The 12067-nt window shown below is 46.0% G+C and overlaps 1 protein-coding gene across 3 annotated transcripts in view; it reads left to right on the top strand.

The window, feature by feature from the left end:
- Positions 1 to 12067, top strand: part of LOC136829553 (transmembrane protein 42) — a 271989-nt gene that overhangs the window by 125271 nt on the left and 134651 nt on the right. The window lies entirely within an intron of this gene.

Below are 12067 nucleotides of genomic sequence, written 5' to 3'. Positions count from 1 at the left end.
AAACAATAACAAATCTGTAAGGGGAGGGTGAAAGTGTGGATGCTTGGATAAAATTCATCAATCATGAAGAAGTGTTTAGGGTCAGTTGTTATGGTAGAAATGTGAAAATATATAATTCTTAAGTTAATGCAGCACTTGTGAGACACCCAAATGATTTAAATGTATATTGCCTCAGACTGGGACAACAACTGTACAGTAACAAGAGACAAATGAGACCCCAGAGATCACCTATACCCTCAGTGCTTCTTTTAGTGATAGAAAAAGAGGGAGACTATAATTATTTCTTATTAACCCTTAAACGCCGAGCCTCTATTTACAAAAACGTCTCCCGTATGCTGGCGGCGTTCGGGAGCTAGCGCCGAAGCGCAAAAAAGTTTTTTTTTCAAAAAATCACAACACACTTAGTTTTTAAGATTAAGAGTTCATTTTTGGCTCCTTTTTTTCTCATTGCCTGAAGTTTAGTATGCAACTATTAGAAATGAAAAAAATATCATCATATATAAATATTGGAATATATGACAGCGAAAAAAAAAACATATATAATTTTCTACAAATCGCGCTGTAAGCAAAACGGTTAAAGCTAATGAGTTACTTTTTTTAGTTGTATTGTACACTAAATTGCAATGATTTTGGTATATAACAGATTGTAAAACGATCAAAGCAACACAGAGAAAATATTATCACAAAATGGTGTATGAATTCAGAATCGCATGGACGTAAAAAATGTTTTTTCAAAAATTCACCATAAATCGAAATATTGTGCTAGAGACTTCCCGTTTGTTGAAAAATGAAGCTAATTGATTGAATATTACTAGACTGTAAGTTTTTTAGCTTACAATTGCAGTTTTTGACCATTTCGGTCAAGTTAAAGTTGACCGAAAGTCGAATTTTTCTATTTATCATGATTTATATGAAAATATTTCAAAACTGATAAAAGCTACAACCATGAGTTATTTTTTGTTGTATTGTACATGAAATTGCGCACATTTTCATATATAAACTTTATGTAACGACTAATATAAAACGGTGCAAATATTACGACAACGTGACGAAAGAATTTCTGAGATGTTTGGCCGAGTTACGGTGCAGATGTAAGGAAAATGTTTTTTTCAAAAAAAATCACCATAAATCGAAATATTGTGCTAGAAGCTTCCAATTTATTGCAAAATGAAGGTAAATGATTGAATATTACTAGAATGTAAGAGTTTTAGCTTATAATTGCGTTTTTTTGACCATTTTGGTCGAGTTAAAGTTGACCAAGGTTGAAATTTTGCAGTTATCGTGATTTATGTGAAAATATTTCAAAATGAATAAAAGCTACAACCATGAGCTATTTTCTGTTGTATTTACATGAAATTGCTCACATTTTCATATATAAAAGTTTATATAACGACTAATGTAAAACGATGCAAACGTGATGACAAAATGATGAAAGAATTTCTGAGATGTTCGCCGAGTTACGCGCACAAGAGATGTAAGGAAAAAGTTTTTTTTTCAGAAATTCACCATAAATCGATATATTGTGCTAGAGACTTCCAGTTTGTTGCAAAATGAAGGTACATGGTTGAATATTACTAGAATGTAAGAGTTTTAGCTTATAATTGCGTTTTTTACCATTTCGGTCCAGTTAAGTTGACCTGGAAGGTTGAAATTTTGGCAGTTATCGTGATATATATGAAAATATTTCAAAACTGATAAAAGCTACAACCATGAGTTATTTTCTGTTGTATTCTACATGAAATTGCGCACATTTCCATATATAAAACTTATGTAACGACTAATATAAAATGGTGCAAACATTACGACAACGTGATTTAAAGAATTTCTGGCGCTGGACGTAAGGAAAAAGGTTTTTAAAAATTCACCATAAATCGAAATATTGTGCTAGAGACTTCCAATTGGTTGCAAAATGAAGGTAAATGATTGAAAATTACTAGAATGTAAGAGTTTTAGCTTACAATTGCATTTTTTACCATTTCGGTTGAGTCAAAGTTGACCGAAAGTTGAAATTTTGGCAGTTATCGTGGTTTATATGAAAATATTTCCAAACTGATAAAAGCTACAACCATGGGTTGTATTTTGCTGTATTTTGCATGAAATTGTGCACATTTTCATATATAAAACTTTATGTAACGGCTAATATAAAACAGTGCAAAAATTACGACAAAAGGACGAAAGAATTTCTGAAATTTTCGGCCGAGTTACCGCACGGGCGTAAGGAAAAAGTTTTTTTCAAAAATTCACCATAAATCGAAATATTGTGCTAGAGACTTCCAGTTTGTTGCAAAATGAAGGTACATGATTGAATATTACTAGAATGTAAGAGTTTTAGCTTACAATTGCGTTTTTTTACCATTTCGGTCGAGTCAAAGTTGACCGAAGGTTGAAATTTTTTGTAGTCGACGTACGGTACGTCCACTTGGCACCCAACAGACAATTTTAGTCGACGTATGATACGTCCAGTAGGCATTTAAGGGTTTAATACTTACAAAGGAAGGCTGGTACAATACAGGGGTAGAGCTATTTCTTGTTTTGGTAATAACTGTTATCCATGCAAAATAAAATGCTCAATTTTGTATGCTTAGCCATTGAAAATTGATGATAATGATGATGGTTGAGATGAAACCACATTTAAACTTCAGCTATGGAAGAAGAGTTGTATTTGATAATTTCAAATAATTCACCTACAGTGAAGGTGAATTATTTGAAGAAAAAAAATTAAATCTTTTTTCTTACAGTGATTAGAGAAGTGTTGTGTGTTGTGGAAGCATTAAAATAGCTTAATCCTTCTTGCCCATTATTCCAAAAGACTCATGAGTGACTCTTTCACCTCTGTGTTAGGCATATATGCTTTCAGTTTCGTCAGAGTGCCGCTCATATGGGAATAAATATGTGATCAGAAAGGTTCCACATTATGTGAACGGTCATTAAAACATATTCTCAGTATGTGGCAAAGGGGGTCAGTCATCATCTGTCTTATCCACAGATAAGAAATATAAGAAAATTTAATGATAGATTGGCTTCTGGAGATCTGGCTGTAACCCTAACCGGTTAATCTGATATGACTTAGGATTAAGCTTACTAAATTTCTTTCCTTAAATCTTCAGCTGAAAACCCTTATGGACAGGGTCAAGAAGGCCCCAAAGGGAACTTAGTATATTGAGAGAGTCAAGTTGTAGGAAAAACTGATAAATAAATAAATATGAGGGAACACACAATAAAACCAATACACCTGGATTCAAGAGATGCCAGCAGAATGCAGGAATGAATTGCCTTCCTGCTTAAACATTTGGAGATTAGATTCCACAACTGCACTAGATAAACTATTCGACATTTTAGTTGTAACCAAATTAGTAATGTTAAACCTGATACTGGAAAACACACTGTTTTGCAGCAGCAGCCTGCTTAGTATTGCAAGCAAAAACAGCTAGGTCAGGTAAAGAATGCAAATGATGTTTATTATTGTAGTACATTTTATGCAACAGATGCTATGTCTGTGCTACAAGTCAGCATTAAGAGTTGGCAAAGTAAATGTTAGGATGACTTTGTTGGGTCTTTTTCTTTTAGTATACAGTTGGTGCAATATGATGGGAACAGATTTGGAGGTTATTAAATGAAACTCTAACACTCCTTGACCTAATTTATTACCTTAATATTACAGTGGTCTGAGCCCCCAAATGGAAAGAACTTTACCCTAATTTATTATCCTTAATAAAACTACTGCTACCATCAAAATTTTTCCTAACTTCAATCTTAATCTATAATCCTCCCATAACTGTCAAAAGAACCTAATCTAATTCATAAATCTTAATCTACAGAATGGAAACATACCTAATCTTATCACTATAGTTCATCAAAACGTATTGTGTATTCAATACTTCAGCTGCATACAATATCAACTATATACAGTAAATGTATTTACAGTGCTCCCCCATTTTTACATGGAGATAGGTTCCAGAACCTACCGCAGAAATGCAAAAATGCCTTCTAAAAATTTTTATAACTGGCTTACTGCCAAATACCTTGTACCCCTTAAACTAAAATGCTTATAACTGCTTATTTTAACATTTAACTACTAATTTGATAGTTCAAACAAAAATTTACCTTAAATTGTCATACTAAAACAATTTAATATTAAAACAAAAATATGCCCCAAATCAGCATCCAAAAACACTCAAAGCAACCTTACATTACAGTACTCTCCTACTACTGTTACTCTTAAGTAGGCTATATATACCCCTAAAACGCTTATAACTGCCTATTTTAACAGTTCATCGCCAGACTTGAGAGTTCAAACAAAAATATACCTCAGACTCATCCCAGACCACCTTAATATCATTTCAAAATCATGTTGCAAAATTAAGTTCAAGCCTACAACTGTTACTCTTACGTATCCCCTATCATTTAGACACGCATGTTTTCTTTGGCCTACATAACTTTGCACATCGTTCTGCTTGTATGTAATGCACTGGCCTTATATGTTACATATATTTTTGTGTTTTCTTAGATTATTTTGAAATGACATTTACTGTACATCATGTTAGTATTTTCGTGATTACAAATACATTTATGATAAAATAAATGATTGTTCCGACACAGTATACAAACCCTCGGTCCTTTACATTAGGGATTACTTTCAGGCATAGGCTGGAGACGGCCGTTGAACTTCAAACAAGGTGGTTAGGCAGTTAACTACTGTCCGGGAGGCGGGAGTACCGCCTGCCTGGATGTGCTCTCTGCCTGACTGCCCTCGTCTGTTTCTCTCCCCATACCTTCGACCCTGGCTCGGCCCGGCCTGGCTGCTAGTGCACCACCTGTGCCTGCATTCCCGGTCCCGCCTCCTTACGTTCCTGGCTGCCACGCGGTTGCTCCCACCCAGGCAAGTGCTGGCCCGAGGACCACGTTCTCTGCCCGAGATACGCCTACTGCTGCAGCCCCTGCGACTGCTCCTGATTCATTGGCTGCGCCTGCTTGGTTTGGGGACTTGACTGCGATCCTGAAGAAGATGGTGAAGAAGAAGAAGAAGAGGTCTAGGAAGGTGTCGTCATCTTCGTCTTCATCATCATTGTGTGCTGCCTCCTCTTCTTCTCCTTCCGAGGCTTTGCGGCCGAAGAAGAAGAAGTCTGCCTCTCCCCCACAAGAAGTCTCGCACCGAGACTTCCAAGGGACTGCCTCCTTCCGCAGGGAGGGCAGTGGGATCTCCCGTCGGCTCTTCCAGATCCACGAATCAGGGAACTGCTGCCCTGGCCTCCAGGTCAGTTGCATCGGGAGCCAAGGGCGTGCAGACCAAGGAGACCCGGGTACCCCAGGCTGATACGGGAGAAACTTCTCGCCGTACAGACCAGGGCGTGGGGCGAGATAAAGAGCCTGGGCATGCAGGTGCCCCGCTTCTTCCTGCTGGCACTTCTGTGAGTGCCAAGTCAGGTTCTCGGGAACACCAGGAGAGGCGGAGAAGAGGTCTCCTGCTCAGTATCCCCGGGAGGCTACGGTCTCGAAGAAGACTGTGGCGCATCTAGAGGACAGCGCAAGCTCGCGCCAGCCAGACGTGCACTCGACTCCTCCCAGTCCCCGGCCACGTTCGCGCGGCCAGCCTGGCTCGGGGGAAGCGAGCGCGCGGCTCGGCTCACATGAGCCACTCCTCTTTCCTCGGCAGACTGCTTCGCCTAGGCAAAAGCACTTTCCTCGACCCAGGCTGCCGTCACCACTGCGGGTTGGTGACCGCTCCCGGTCCGCTGCCCTTGTTGGTTCTGCCAGCAAGGCCAGTGGGAGCGCCCAATCCTCCTCGCCTGTCCCCTCCACCTCTTCGGTTCCTTCCAAGGGGCGCGAGTTGGACAGGAAGAATTCTGGCGAGTTTTCTCATCAGAGTTCTACCTCGTGGGCGTACGAACCTGGCTCAGCCCTTGGCTTGACCAGGTCTTACGCCCGCGTGGTGCAGGAAGGATCATGGGGGTCTGCCGAGGTTCTCCCTCCTACAGGGAGAGTAGATCGGGGTGACCGCACTCTGGAGGGACTCAAGGGTCCTCTGCCCCAGGATGCAGACACCCCCGAGATACAGAGGACTTTTGCAGAGGTTATTGTGCTGATTTGTCAGCACAGCAACCTCGGGGAAGGGACCACGGCCTCAACTGTGGATCATCCTTCGCGCCTCGAATCGTTTTGGGGACCCAAGAAGGAACCCAAGGCTTCGGTGGGGCTGCCATGGTCCACGCTTGCTGAGGGGGTCCTCGACCAGGTGAATAGTCTTGTGTCTGGGCAAGACAGTTCACTTAGATCAAGCCGCTCGAATAAGCTTCTTCCCCCCCTCTACCTTGCCAGAAGCGCTTCTACACTCCAGCTGTAGGGGCATTGCCAACTAAACAGGTTGATCTGGACCTGACTCGTCTGGATCCGGGTCTGACGTTGCAGCAGCTTACTGCAGAGAGCATCTCCCTCTCCCAGCAAGAAGCTGCAACCCTGGAAGCCACCGCCATGGTGGCCTTCCAAGCAGTCTCCTGGCTCGATCTGTGATCCTTCACAGTATCGAAGGTAGCCGCTTCCTCGGGCGCCATCGTGCCTGGGGAGAACTCCGCCTTTGGGAGACTGTGCCAGTCGCGGGGTAGGGCTATCTCGTACCTTGCCCACCAGACAGCAAACCTGTGGGCAAACCTGGTTCTGAAGTGAAGAGATGCCGTTCTCTCTCGCTTCTCCAGGTCTGTAGTCCTGTGTCAGCAATATCCCTAAGGAATGGACTGTTGCTGGGTTTCACCTCTCTCTTCCCCAGAGAGTTGGTGGATGCCGCGGTGGACAAACGCCGGGCCGATGACAGTGACCGGCTTGTCCACCAGGCAGTGGCTAAGACCTCTGGGTCTTCGCATACCACTGTGGCCAGGTCTTCATGCCAGGCTGGCACTTCCTCGGCCCCTAAGAAGTCCCAGTCTTCGAAGGGGTCCCGGGGAAACACCGAGCCTTCTTCCTCAAGAAGGGGGAGTTCAACCTGTCCTTTTCAGCCCACTTTCCAATCTGGTAAAGGGGGCAAAGGGGAGAAGAAGAAGGGGAAATGTAGGGACGGCGTTCCCCCCCAACAGCTGTCGAAGGTGGGGGGGGTGCCTGTCGAACTATTGGGCAACATGGCAGCGACACGGAGCCGAGACCTGGATAGTGGATGTCCTTCAGGAGGGATATCTACTACCCTTCGAGCCTCGGCCTCCCCTCACCCACACTCCTGTCCATCTCCGCACATATGTCCAAGGATCTCTGAAGGACACCGCACTACAGCAAGAAGTGCAAGCCATGCTGAGCAAGGGTGCTGTAGAAGTTGTGTTGGACCAGTCTCCAGGCTTTTACAGCCATGTCTTTCTCGTAGAGAAAGCCTCAGGGGGATGGAGACCAGTCATAGCCCTGTCTCCCTTGAACCGTTTCGTTCGCCAGACTCGGTTCACGATGGAAACAGCGCAATCTGTACTTGCTTCCATCAGGGAGAACGACTTCATGCTTACAGTGAACTTGAAGGATGCGTATTTCTAAATATCCATTCATCCGTCCTCTCGCAAGTACCTCCTCTTTGCCCTTGGGGAGACAGTCTTCCAATTCAGGGCACTTTGTTTCGGGCTCTTGACCGCTCCCCAGGTGTTCACGAGAGTATTCTCCCTCGTGTCAGCTTGGGCCCACTCACATGGGACACGTCTGCTGAGGTATCTCAATGACTGGCTAGTTCTGGCTGGGTCTCGCTCACAGTTTGCTACAGGACAGGGATCAGCTTGTCGAGTTTTGTTGAGATCTAGGGATTGTGGTGAATCTCGAGAAGTCAGATCTCATCCCCAGGCAGAGGATAAAGTACCTGAGCATGCTGATAGACACGGGGGCAGCGAAAGTCTTTCCCTCAGACTCTCGTATCAGCAAGTTCAGGCAGGCAGCACAGCTGTTCCTGTCACAGCAGGAGCAGCCAGCCTGGCAATGGCAAGTCGTCATCGGTCACCTGTTGTCTTTGGAGAAGCTAGTACCTGATGGGCGTCTTCACCTGCGGTCTCTTCAGTGGAGACTGAAGGAATATTGGTCCCAGTCCCAAGACCCCCAGTCCTTCCTCATCCCTCTTTCCGAGGAGGTGAGGGAGGACCTTCGCTGGTGGTTGGATGACAGGAACCTCTTGATAGGAGTATCCCTGTATACTCCCCCTACAGACATGCTACTGTTCTCAGATGCATCGACTGAGGGATGGGGCGCACACCTGGAGGAGTTGCTGACTTCAGGAGTGTGGCACCGAGACGACAAGTGCCTTCACATCAACATCCTGGAACTCAAGACAGCCTTCCTGGCCCTCCAAGACACAATACCATGGTAGTGGCATACGTCAACAAGTAGGGGGGCGTAGTGTCCCTCCTGCTTCACCAGTTGACAATGCAGGTGCATGAGTGGGCAGTGGCTCACTCGGTGGAGCTGTCAGCCAGGTACATTCCAGGCAAGAGGAATGTCGTGGTAGACAAGCTCAGCCGCCAGAATCAAGTGATAGGGACCGAATGGTCCCTCCACTCGGAGGTAGCGGAAAGGCTGTTCGACCTGTGGATGCATCCAGCCATCAATCTGTTCGCCACCCGGCACAACAGAAAACTCCAGGTATTCTGTTCTGTCGTGCCGGCCCTGGGGCCGCTGCGGAGGACACATTCCAGCACCAATGGGACAACCTCGACGTATACGCCTTTCCTCCGTTCTGTCTGATTTGCTGAGTGATCAGCCGAGTGATGATCACTACGAATCTCAGAATGATTCTGGTGGCACCCAAATGGCCCCAGGCCATTTGATATCCGGACCTGCTAGCTCTCCTCTCCGAGGCACCGAGAGAGATCCCCCCCTGGCCCAACCTGCTGTGTCAACCTCACGTAGAGTGGTACCACAAGGCAGTGCATTCCCTGTGCCTTCACGGCTGGAGGTTATCCATCATCTCTTGCGAGCGAGAGGCTTTTTGCGTCATGCAGCAACAGCGGTGTACCAGGGAAAGTGGTCCGTCTTCTGTGGTTGGTGTTGTCGAAGGGGCATCTCTCCGGTCGGAGCTACTATTCAGCAGTTCGCGAACTTCCTCATCTTCCTTCGCCGAGAGAAGCTTCTCTCTCTTTCAGCTGTGAAAGGCTATCGCGCCGCTCTCGGCCTAGTCTTATGGCTGAAAGGAGTAGACATCTCCTCTTTCGAGATATCTCTACTAATGAGAAGCTTCGAAAGGTCTTGCCCGCCCAGGGATCTCAGGCCTCCTGCGTGGGATGTGACTTTCGTCCTATGGAACCTGACTTGTGCACCTTACGAGCCTTTACGAGAGTCGTCAGACAGGGGCCTGACCCTCAAGACCGTCTTCCTGCTAGCCCTGGCATCGACAAAGAGAGTTGGCAAACTTCACGGACTTCGATCAACGAGGGGATGGGGATCAAACACTGAGGGGATCAGAACTCAGAGATCTTCGGTCCCTGACTCACGGTTCGAGTCCTTTACGGTTCCCTCCCTACGGGACTTTGTAGGTAATGAACCAGACGAGATGCTACTGTGACCTGTTAGAGTGCTGCGGCGCTATCTGAGAGGACTCGACGTCTCTGGCCTGAATGTCGATGACTCTTTGTTAGTACTGGCTCGGCCAAGAAAGAATTGTCCAAGAACACTCTCTTTATGGCTTCGTGAGACGATAAGGAGAGCATACTCTGCTGCAGGAGAAGACGACACCGGTACGCTTCGTCCGAGAGTTCATGAGGTCCACAGCATTGGTCCGTCCCTCGCATTCTGGAAGAATATGTCAGTTTCACAGGTGCTGAAGGCGGGTGTGTGGTCCCAACAGACTACTTTCACCTCCTTCTACCTCCAGGATGTTGCACACAAGTCCTTGGACACTTTCTCCTTGGGTCCTGTGGTGGCTGCTCAACAAGTTGTGTAGCTTACCTGGCTCCTCTAACAGGACAGGTTGCATCTCGCCTGAGATGTACGGCTGTGATTGGGAGAATGAAAGTGGAGTGACTGGCTTCTCTTCTTTCTCCCCATCCTGGCTCTCTTCCCACGGGTAGGGAGCGGACGTGCCGTTACATGCTGGATCTGGCGGTCGATGCAGGTAAGCACCCAATGGGAGCTCCCGTTCTATTTTCCGTTCAGGTTAATAGAAGCAACCCCACTCCTTCCTCTTGCAAGCAGGGGAAGGAGACCATGACTATAAGACAAACCCAATGCTTGTATTTGCCTTTATGTCATCTGATGCCAATTTCTTCCTAGCCTACTTTGCATGATCTGACGTTTCCTCTTTCATGCAAAGGGACCCAGAAGTCTGACAACTGATCCCACGTTTCTTAGAACCCGATCATTTTGTCAGAGGCAGTTTTCCCTTCCTCGCTCTCACGACCAGGAAGGGAAGAGAAGGTGGTGAACTCCAGTCAGTTCATAGAGAATCACTCAGATTCCTCCCTCCAACCAATATCTCCTAATGTAAAGGACCGAGGGTTTGTATATTGAGTCAGAACAAATCACAATTTTTAAAGTAAATTGTATTTTTCCTAACTATACAAACCCGAGGTCCTTTACACTTTATGCCCACCTCATGCCACCCCTCAATCTGATACCTGGGCCGAAAGGCAAATTGGAATGTTTACATCCTGGCAGGCAGTACTCCTGCCTCCCAGACAGTAGTTAACTGCCTAACCACCTTGTTTGAAGTTCAACGGCCGTTTCCAGCCTACGCCTGAAAGTAATCCCTAATGTAAAGAACCTCAGGTTTGTGTAGTTAGGAAAAATACAATTTACTTTAAAAATTGTGATTTTGCTACAGTAAGTTGTTATTAATCTTTGAAATATTAATAATATTTCAAAGTCATCTTACAAATTTTACCCTTAATGGCAGTTTTCAATGAATTAATCTTATACTGGGTTTTTTCAATTCTCATGACAATTTGTTTTTCTGACTCAGCTAAGTTGTTCAGTAGAATTCCAATACAATATTCATATTTGTCTAAATTGGGATATTTGTCAAAGATTGTTTTGTGAAAATATTATTTGTTCCGACACAATATACAAACCCTCGGTCCTTTACATTAGGGATTACTTTGAGGCGTAGGCTGGAAACGGCCATTGAACTTCAAACAAGGTGGTTAGGCAGTTAACTACTGTCCGAGGCGGGGTACTGCCTGCCCGGATGTAAACATTCCATTCGCTGCCGCCGTCGAGCGACGGACGTTGTTCTTCGCCGCTCTCTGCCTGACAGCTTTCTTTCTACTTTTTGGAGCGAAATTTACTCTTTTTGTTTGTAATGGAGAAACCATCTAAACCTTCCTATCCCCAGCGTGTGTGTCCTTGGGTAGGGGGTAAAAAGTGCAACTCTTTTAGATCTAGAGTTGACGTGGACCCACACGCCCTCTGTACATCTTGAAGGGGGCATGTGTGTTCACGTGACGACCCCTGTAGCGAGTGTTGTTCTTGGTCCTCCGAGCAATGGGGGAAGTTCGAGGGGAGGAGACGTTACCCTCGTAAGCCTACCAAGGAGTCGTCTGAGGGAAACGCCCCCGACGACTCCAGTGGTGGCGAATGTGTCGGGCTCGTTTCTCCCTCCCAGCGAGCTTCCCCTGCTTGCTCCCTCTCCCTCGGGTGAGGACTCCCCCTCCCCTTCCTCTTACGTTTCATCGTTTGTGGAAGGGCGTGGGGGAGAGTTGGACCGGGACATCCTCTCTGAGGTCTCTTCCCATTCCGTAGGGGAGTTTTTTCCTCCGGAGCAGGTGGAGGCTTCCTGTACTGACCCGACTCTCGCTTCAGGTCTCGTGCTGGATAGCCAGGCACCGATCCCAAGTTCATCCTGGCTACACCTGGGCCTACCTGGCACGTCACTGGAGGTATTGGCTCCTCTCCCCCCCGCACCAGTTACGACTCACTCGGCAACGTCAGTCACTACTACGACCGTCACCATGTCGAGATTTGCTCAGCTCCCGGTGTTTGTTGCATCACATCTAGACACCCAAGTGTCGGCGTCACCTGTGTTGCAGCATGCTGTTCCGCTGGCTTCCTGGCTCCTTTCACGCGTGCTGGCCCCGCCTACATGGTGACGTCATCATACTCGTACGTGACTGTCGCTGCCCCCGTT

The sequence above is a fragment of the Macrobrachium rosenbergii genome, chromosome 44 (assembly GCF_040412425.1).
Source record: "Macrobrachium rosenbergii isolate ZJJX-2024 chromosome 44, ASM4041242v1, whole genome shotgun sequence".
NCBI lineage: Eukaryota > Metazoa > Arthropoda > Malacostraca > Decapoda > Palaemonidae > Macrobrachium > Macrobrachium rosenbergii.
The sequence above is the reverse complement of the archived record's forward strand: the minus strand, read 5'-3'. Positions and strand labels throughout refer to the sequence as shown.